This window comes from Syngnathus floridae, chromosome 16 (genome assembly GCF_059516105.1).
Source record: "Syngnathus floridae isolate MCC-2025c chromosome 16, RoL_Sflo_1.0, whole genome shotgun sequence".
Classification (NCBI taxonomy): domain Eukaryota; kingdom Metazoa; phylum Chordata; class Actinopteri; order Syngnathiformes; family Syngnathidae; genus Syngnathus; species Syngnathus floridae.
Genome location: NC_142428.1, coordinates 10,455,001 through 10,465,000, shown reverse-complemented (window position 1 = coordinate 10,465,000; position 10,000 = coordinate 10,455,001). Strand labels below are relative to the sequence as shown.

Below are 10,000 nucleotides of genomic sequence, written 5' to 3'. Positions count from 1 at the left end.
AAGGATTTGTGTTGTGGTATTTTTGCCAGTGATTATTAAACCTTGGTTCCAACATTTCCAACTTCGCCAAGGTTTTCAAGAGTGAAAGAAACGAACGTGTTGTTTTAATGTTGTCATAGTTGCGGCTCGCATGTCTGTGGGCTCGCCCCTCCCCTCCTGTGCCCTGATCAGTGTGATCACCCTCACCTGCCTCTCGTTAGCTGTCTTGTATTCAAGTCTTGTCGGCCCCTCACTCCCCTGTCGTATTGTTTGCGTCTCATGTCTTGTTGTTTCTTATTTCTCTAGTTGCTTATCTGTGCTCGTCTTGTTTCATCTTTCTGTTCAGTTATTCGCATCCCTAGTCGAGCATCTATAGCACCAGTGTCAAACTCAAGGCCCGGGGGCCAGATAAGGCCATCATTCTATGTGGCCCGCGAAGACAAATTGTGCATCAAATTCGTGTGTCATTACTAGAATTGCAAATTGTCTTTACTTTTAATATCTTTTTTTTTAAATATTTGACCAGTTTTTACTCGTCTGATTTGAAAACGAGTTATTTTTCAGTTTGTTTTGTAGCTTTTACTGTATATAACATGAGGTGCGCATACATTTATTTGGGTTGACAGTCATAATGGCCCTCCGAAAGAAGCTATGACTACAATGCGGCCCGTGGAAAAAAATGAGTTTGACACCCCCGGATCTATAGTCTGTCTTTTGAGTTTGTTCAATAAACCCTGGTCCAAGCTGCATTTGGTCGCCCAGCTCCATTCACTTCATGACAGAACAATCCGACCAATTCAGCGACCAGCGCTTTGACCAACCGTTGCCGGCTCCCGCAACTGCTGCATGGTCGCCACAGAACTGGGGCTCCAGCGGCGCAAGACGCATGGGCGACCCCGACCCAGTTTCGACGATGCGGATGCTGCGGGCGCCACCAGTTCTGGCGGCGTGGATCCAGCGGACGTCACCCAGTTGGCCTTCGGTGGTGTGTGATGTGCGGCCGCCACCCGACCCAGTTCCAGCGACACAAGACGCACGGCCGCCCCCTGACCCAGTTCTGACGACGCGGATGCTGCGGCCACCACCAGTTCCGGCGGCGTGGATCCAGCGGCCGTCACCCAGTTGGCTTTCAGCGGTGCAAGAAGCATGGCTGCCCCCCGACCCCGTTCCGACGGCGCGGATGCTGCGGCCGTCACCAGTTCCGGCGGCGCGGATCCAGCGGCTGTCACCCAGTCAGCCTTCGGTGGCGTGTGGGGTGCGGCCGCCTCCCCAGTCCCGCCCGCCCCTTGTTGGACAGTTTTGGATTTTTTTTCTTTCTTAGGATGTCGGGAGCCGTCCCTTGAGGAGGGGGGCACTGTCAAGATCTGTCACAGTTCGTTTCCTTGTTTTAATGTTGTCATAGTTTCGGTTCACGTGTCTGTGGGCTCTCCCCTCCCCACCTGTGCCCTGATCAGTGTGATCACCCTCACCTGCCTCTCGTTAGCTGACTTGTATTTAAGTCTTGTCTGCCCCTCACTCCCCTGTCGTATTGTTTGCGTCTCATGTCTTCTTGTTTCTTGTTTCTCTAGTTGCTGGTCTGTTCTCATCTTGTTTCGTCTATCTGTTCAGTTATTCTCGTCCCTAGTCGAGCATCTATAGCAGGGGTGTCCAAGTCCAGTCCTCGAGGGCCGCATTCCTCCATGTTTTCCAAGTTTCCCTCGTTAAACACACCTGATTCAATGATCAGGCTCCTGCACAGGTGTGTTTAACGAGGGAAACTTGGAAAACATGGAGGAACGCGGCCCTCGAGGACTGGACTTGGACACCCCTGATCTATAGTCTGTCTTTTGAGTTCTTTCAATAAACCCTGGTCCAAGCTGCATTTGGTCGCCCAGCTCCATTCACTTCATGACATAGAGAGGAATTAACAAAACCAAGGATCTTAAGAGTGAAAGGAAATACAAAAAAACTAAACCAATCTAAGCAGATCGTGAACCGGCGAGTTTGTTAGCAGACAGCTAACAGCAGATTTACAGGGGAACAGCAGATTGAGCTGTCAGAGATAGCTGGGACCAATGTTCCCTCTAAGCTGCCCAGCTGTGCAATTGCGCACTGGTTGCGCAGTCTTTGTGCACAAGAAACTCCATGCTGCGCACAAAATAGAATTCTGCATGAACTGATTGATGAATATCTAATGATAGACGTAATCTGATCTAATTAAGTGGACGAGTGATTTTCTTTCTGTGCCTTTTTGTAGTATAAATCAGTAATTGACAGGTGTCCAGCCAATGATATGATATGGTTCACTTACGCTACATACCGTAATTTCCGGACTATAAATCGCGGTTTTTTTCATAGTTTGGGTGGGGGGCCACTTATACTCAAGAGCGACTTATATATGTTTTTTTTCACAAATTTTTACCTGATCATTAAGACATCACTTACAAGTATAGTTGACCACTTCCCATGTTATTTTTAGTATAGTTGATCACTTCACATGCTTTTATATCTTTATCTTGAACATATTCAAAACATAAAAATAGAGAAAACATCAAATAAAGCAATTAACACTTTAAAGCACCATATCCAAGTCCACTGTCTGCTGTATGTACACTTGCTCCATTTTTGCTCCTCTTATATTTATTATTATTATTTATTATTATTTGTTTATTTATCATTTATTCAACACTCTTATTTATTCATTGTTTGTGCCTTCTTGTTTTTTTTTTGTATTGCTTGTATGCATATGTGTACTATCTCACCGAGGGATAGTGGAAACGTAATTTCAATCTCTTTGTGTGTCCTAGCATATAAAAAAAAAAAATCGACGATAAAGCAGACTTTGACTTTGATAAAACAACCAAAAAAAATTATATTTTCAGACGAAACTGGATGAGGGCGCTCTAAATTTCACCGTTGGCCGTGACTCATCAACTGGGTGGGCTTAAGAAAAATGGCACCAAAAAGAAACTCATATTTTGCAGGTTACAAACTTCAAGTTGTAAAATATGCAGCTGAAAACAGTAATCGAGCAGCAGAAAGAAAGTTTGGAGAACCGTGATGTACCAATGGATTACTATTTCAAGTGACGTCAGTAGCGCGGCGCGGCGGTTGTTTACATACAAACGTGCCCACATAAGGACTACCGGCATCATTAGCGGTGATCATTTCTAAGTGACACGGAGGACAAAGAGTTTGAAGGAATTAAGGATTTGGAGTGACATAGAAGGTTTGAAAAACTATTATGGCTTTTACGCACGCCCGGTCCTACTCTACTGAGTCGGGGGCCGGCGCTCGGCCGAGTGGCTGTCCGCGAACGGTGCGCGGGGCTCGGACATGGCCATTACGCACGCCCGGTCTGTCTGGAAGTCCATGTTAGGGTTTTCAGGTTAGTTTGATCCTATGATTATGTTGGAATGTAACCTGTAATAATTAAACTCGCTTGTCCTGTCTTAACAAAAGTAGTAGAACAAAGTGCTAAGATCTTTTGAACTGATTGACTAGCTGCAGAGGAAGCAATCAAAGTGTTTTGTTTACACAACATCGTGAAGGACCCCCTGCTGTGCTTTGATCAGCCAGGGGCTTCGGCCATTTGTCTACTCTGACCCCCACTCTCAACCCCCACTCTGTTTCTCTTAATAAATATCCCCTCGCAGGAACGAGGGTTCAGACTTCATTCCTTGAACGAGTGAACTCTCCACCTGCAGGTGTCTAAAAAGGACTTGCTTGTCTCCCGTGTGGTTCTTGCAAAATAAGTTGGAGTGAGCAAATCTCTAACAGTCCACGCCGCCACACGCTTGGAAGTTTGTTTTGTTTAATAAAGAGCCGTTTACCAAACCCACGTCTATCCTTGTACTTTGTTAACGCTACAATATAGTTATATAGTAGATCTGTGGAATAAAGACGAGGCTGACGTCAGGGCGCACGCGCGGCGATGTTGACAAAGGACGAGGAATTTGATCGATGGATTTAATGGAATTAAAGTGCACGGATGGTTTGATAATATTATTGGCTTGTATTATAGTTATTTGAAATATAGTTTATCTATCGTTATATGAGCCTGTGGAATATTTTGAAGTGCAAGCGCCCTCAGCCGTGCGCACCCATTGTTGACAAAGAACGATCGATGGATTTAATGAATTGGAGTGACACCGATGGTTTTATAAACATGTTATTCATGTAATAGTTGTCCTTAATCACTCTATATGTTACGTCAGGCCCGTTCTCAGCTCTTTGTTTGTGTTTGTCACGTTAGCATACCTATCGTTTAGCCTGTTGTTGCTATTTAATGAATTGGAGTGACACCGATGGTTTTATAAACATGTTATTCATGTAATAGTTGTCCTTAATCACTCTATATGTTACGTCAGGCCCGTTCTCAGCTCTTTGTTTGAGGTTGTCACGTTAGCATACCTATCGATTAGCCTGTTGTTGCTATTTAATGAATTGGAGTGACACCGATGGTTTTATAAACATGTTATTCATGTAATAGTTGTCCTTAATCACTCTATATGTTACGTCAGGCCCGTTCTCAGCTCTTTGTTTGAGTTTGTCACGTTAGCATACCTATCGTTTAGCCTGTTGTTGCTATTTAATGAATTGGAGTGACACTGATGGTTTTATAAACATGTTATTCATGTAATAGTTGTCCTTAATCACTCTATATGTTACGTCAGGCCCGTTCTCAGCTCTTTGTTTGTGTTTGTCACGTTAGCATACCTATCGTTTAGCCTGTTGTTGCTATCGTTTAGCCTGTTGTTGCTCGTTCATGACTGTTTTTGGTGTGGGATTTTGTCGAATAAATTGCCTCCAAAATGCGACTTATACTCCGGAGCGACTTATATATGTTTTTTTTCACTTTTTGGGGCATTTTATGGCTCGTGCGACTTATACTCCAGAGCGACTTATAGTCCGGAAAATACGGTATATGTATGACACATATGAGTCCTGCACATCCGTGCCGCGCAGGTTAGCTAGCTAACGACAGTGCGGCGGAGACAAGCGATGCGAATGCTAAATTAGCTAATCATGGCGAAACGAATGAGCAGCGACACATCCACACGCCAAGACAAAATAAATAAGAGATGCGGCAGTTCTTTAAAGTTTGGATGGCTGTCGGAGTGAGTGCAACTACAAGAGGAAACAGTGAAACTCGGTGACATTTTCTCTTTTTCCAATGAGAAAGGTCTCCTCTGCGAAACATGCAGCGAAGACAAAGTGGCGGGCGAGTTTACTGAGGGAAAAATATGGAAGTTGGACAATCCTCAAGCGTTACATTCAGCAGAAATGTTATTTGAAAGCTGTTGAAATTGTACAAAGACTCAAGATGGGAGAGGGGATAGGTACAGTATTGCGAGAGCGCAAAAGATCGACAGAAAAGGAACGAGCTGTCACACAAAACAAAATCCGACCCCGAGCAAATTAAAGTTCTCATTGACAATATTTATTTATTTATTTACTTACTTACTTATTTGTTTATTAGTTTATTTATTTAATCTAGTGTTGCACACAGTGGTCCACAGTGTGCACAGGGAGCTTGTGTGTTTGCACAGACACTTGAAAAATTAGAGGGAACATTGGCTGGGACCAACGTGAGCAATATGGGGCCGAAAAAAAACTGACCATGTCCACGGAGGAGGTCGAGGACATAAAAAAAATCACTTGACTTCCTTTCGGAAGACGTTTCTGCTCTGAGGATGCAGCAGAAAAACATCTTGGCACTGGTGGAAAAGGTAAAGATGCACCTGCGTGAAGCTGGCCCCCCACCCCACGCAAAATTTAAGGAAAATAGTCTGTTTCGTTTGTGCTTCTTTTGTGGTGGTTTGTGCCGTAAAAATTTTCGTTTGTGCTGCAATGCTTTTTTAGTTATGAAAGATTATTTTATAGGTCATCCAGAGTTCACCCAGACCCCATCTGCTCAATATTAACCCAAAATGGTACCGTTCGTCTGTGCTTCACTTGTGCTGGTTTGTGCTGCAAAAACTTTCGTTTGTGCTGCTACGGTTTCGTAGATATTACGCATTTAATTTATAGCGATGACGTCACTGAGCCCCCCATTTACTTCCAAATGGAACCAAAATGGTACCATTCGTTTGTGCTTCGTTTGTGCTGGTTTGTGCCGCAAACATTTTTGTTTGTGCTGGTACGGTTTCATAGATATTACACATTTAATTTATAGCGATGACGTCACTCAGCACCCTATTTAATTCCAAATGGACCCAAAATGGTACCGTTCGTTTGTGCTTTGTTTGTGCTGCAAAAACTTTCGTTTGTGCTGCTACGTTTTTGTAGATATTGCACATTTAATCTATAGCGATAACGTCACGTAGCCCCTCCCCCCCATTCACTTACAAATGGACCCAAAATGGTATCGTTCGTTTGTGCTTTGTTTGTGCTGGTTTGTGCCACAAAAACGTTTGTTTGTGCTGCTACGGTTTCGTAGATATTACACATTTAATTTATAGCGATAACGTCACTCAGCCCCCCATTTACTTCCAAATGGACCCAAAATAGTACCGTTTGTTTGTGCTTCGTTTGTGCTGGTTTGTGCTGCAAAAACCTTCATTTGTGCTGCTACGGTTTTGTAGATATTGTACATTTAATTGGTAGGCTGTGACAGCATCGCTATAAATTAAATGTGTACTACCTACAAAACCGTAGCAGAACCCGTCCGGGCCTTGAGTTTGACACCTGTGATTTAAACACATTCAAACAACCATTTAATATAATTACTCTTTCTGAGACCTGGATTACGACTGAGAAGGGAATGCATTTTGAGATGGAAGGCTATGAATTCATACATAACAGAGTAAAGGTGGGGGTGATGTTGCAATCTATTTTGATTTGAATATGAAATTCAAGATTGTAGAGGCTATGACACAAGTGGGGGACAACCTTCTTGAATGTCTCACAATACAGTGTTGAAAAGAAAAAATATATTATAAGCTGTGCCTGTAGAGCTCCTGGTTCTAGCATTGACACGTTCACAGAATGGATAGAAAGTGTGATAATACAAAAAGGCAACAAAAGTATCTTTATTTGCAGGGATTATAACATTGATATACCGTATTTGCCGGTGTATTGGTCGACCTTTTTCGATCCAAAATCGACCGAAAAAAATCGACCTCGACTTATACACCGAGTCATAAAATTTAACTTCGTATTCATCGCTTCAAATGTGATGGTAACCAAGGCCGTTTCTCATGCATCTCATTGTGCGTTGCACTTAGAAAATTTGAACCGGGCGGCATGCGCGAGTGCGCGGCCCGCTGGAAGTCGAATGAGGCGCCGCGACCACCTCCGCGGTGCTTATAAACAGCCGATCCGCTCGGCGGAGGCTATTTTCGGCCACTTGGCTCGTGCGCACGGCCTCCCGGATGTGCCGGGCGGGTGCGCGAGCTCGCCGGCCGCTGGAAGTCGAATGAGGCGCCGCGACCACCTCCGCGGTGCTTATAAACAGCCGATCCGCTCGGCGGGGGCTATTTCCGGCCACTTGGCTCGTGCGCACGGCCTCCCGGATGCGCGAGCTCGCCGGCCGCTGGAAGTCGAATGAGGCGCCGCGACCACCTCCGCGGTGCTTATAAACAGCCGATCCGCTCGGCGGGGGCTATTTTCGGCCACTTGGCTCGTGCGCACGGCCTCCCGGATGTGCCGGGCGGGTGCGCGAGCTCGCCGGCCGCTGGAAGTCGAATGAGGCGCCGCGACCACCTCCGCGGTGCTTATAAACAGCCGATCCGCTCGGCGGGGGCTATTTTCGGCCACTTGGCTCGTGCGCACGGCCTCCCGGATGTGCCGGGCGGGTGCGCGAGCTCGCCGGAAGTCCAATGAGGCGCCGCGATCTCCTCCGCGGTGCTTATAAAGTGCCGATCCGCTCGGCTTGGAGCTATTTCCGGCCTCCCGTTGGTGCCGGGCGGCGTGCGCGAGCTTGCCGGCCGCGATCTCCTCCGCGGTGCTTATAAACAGCCGCATGCGCACGGCCTCCCGGAATTTGAACACATTTCGTCAATAAATTTCGCATATTGAATTTTGAAGTTTAATATAATGCAACAATTGAGCTCGACTTATACAAAGGATATATCATAAAATCGTAAATTTCCGTCGAATTTTAGGGGGTCGACTTATACACCGAGTCGACCTGTACACCGGCAAATACGGTATTAAATCCAAATAAGCAACAAATTATTGATGATTTTTTAAATTTAATGCATAGCCTGAGTCTCTTTCCTACAATCACTAGGGCAGGGGTGGCCAACCAGTCAGAGACTAAGAGCCACATTATTTACTGTGTTACCGCAAAGAGCCACATCATACACGTGAGCACACATGAACATCACCCCATCCCTTCCTCTTACACACATGCACGCACGCACGCACGCACGCACGCACGCACGCACGCACGCACGCACGCACGCACACACACACACACACACACACACGCACACAAACGCACGCACACACACACACACACACACACACACACACACACACACACACACACACACCTCTGCTCAGCCAAATTTATTGTGTGACATTATCATGTCACGCACCAACATGATAATGACATAAATTAACTCCTACAGTACTAAGACCACAGACCACATTTTAAACAATGAACATTGTGTGTATTGTCTCACACAGACAAACTCTCAGTTCAACAAAGTCCACAAACAAAAACACAAGTTTTTTCACTTACTATGTGTGGCGGGACAGACCATTCGTTTTAGTTTGTCGTTTTCAGGAGACAAGATTTCAATTACGTCACTGAGGCATTTTTTAACGAACTACCCTCCATTGTATGGGTTTTTAGCCCGTGCAATGTTCCAAGCCAATTGAAACAATGCAAGCGTGACAGTCTCTGAGTGCTTCGTAATTTTTCTGAAAAACTGTACCTGTTTTTCTGCCTCATTTTTCAAAGTGTCCAACTTGCGCTTGCGACACAAATGAACAATGTATAAGACTTGATGAACAATGTATAAGACTTTGATGTCTATTGTATGCAAATGAGGTAGGGGACATAAAATTTTATGGCATTTTATGGCGCCATAAATCGGCGCCATTTTGGATTGGGGGGGCATGTACGCCAGTCTGGCGGGTGCCAAGATAGCGCCAGTTGAGACGGCGCCATCTTTGGCTGTCGCCATTTTTGGATGGGGACATGTATGGGCATGTGTAGGGCCTGCATTTTTGTGAAAGAATTCAAAGAAGTGATACACCTGAGCTAGACCAACCAGTGCGTCTAGGGGTCAAGGGGGATGAAAAAAAGGAGATAGTCAAGGTGTTGCTGCACCTAATTTGACATACAATAGCTTGTGGAGCCTCCGCTAGTTGAGTCAGGAGAGTCAACATTATTGGCTCCGAGTTGTCTGCGTGTAACTTTGTTGAAAAAGACATCTGAAAGAGAATGTTTAACAAACAATAGTTTGAGCTGAGGTCGAGTCATTAAAACGACATCACAAATCATTAGCGGTAGCAGAGTGTTCTCGCGGCACGTGACCCCATAGGCGTGGTCTTTTCTCCGCCGAATTTGAAGTTAGTTTGGGACGGATGACCAGCGATCATTTTGAGAAGACAAGCCAGCGCATGAGCGCTGATCAGCGGAGTCGGAGTGCGTCGAAAGTTGTTTCGAGATGGTTAAAAGTAAGTCATGTTACTATTTTGTCGGCATAATAATAATAAATAATAATAATAATAACAATAATACACTGGGGTTATTTGTAAAACACGATGTAATGTTTATGTAATGTTTGTAGACATCACCGTTTTTGCCGACGTCCACGCATCCTTTGACGACGACTTTAGCGGCGTTTATCTAACACAATCAGACTACGGTGAGTCAACCGTTCATCTAAGGTAGTTAATACAAATGCTATTAGTTGGTGATTTATTTTTATGTATGTAACAGATCTCGTGGCCGTGGCCACTAGGAAAAACGAGCAGCCGACACAAGCTGATTTTGAAACACAGACTCTAGTGCAGGGGTGCCCAATACGTCGATCGCGATCGACCGGTCGATCGCCTAGCCACTACTGGTCGATTGCATGAC

At 45.2% G+C, this 10,000-nt stretch overlaps 1 protein-coding gene across 7 annotated transcripts in view; it reads right to left on the bottom strand.

Annotated features, from left to right (window-relative positions):
* Positions 1 to 10,000, bottom strand: part of npas3 (neuronal PAS domain protein 3) — a 101,664-nt gene that overhangs the window by 12,928 nt on the left and 78,736 nt on the right. The gene's annotated exons all lie outside the window — the stretch shown is intronic.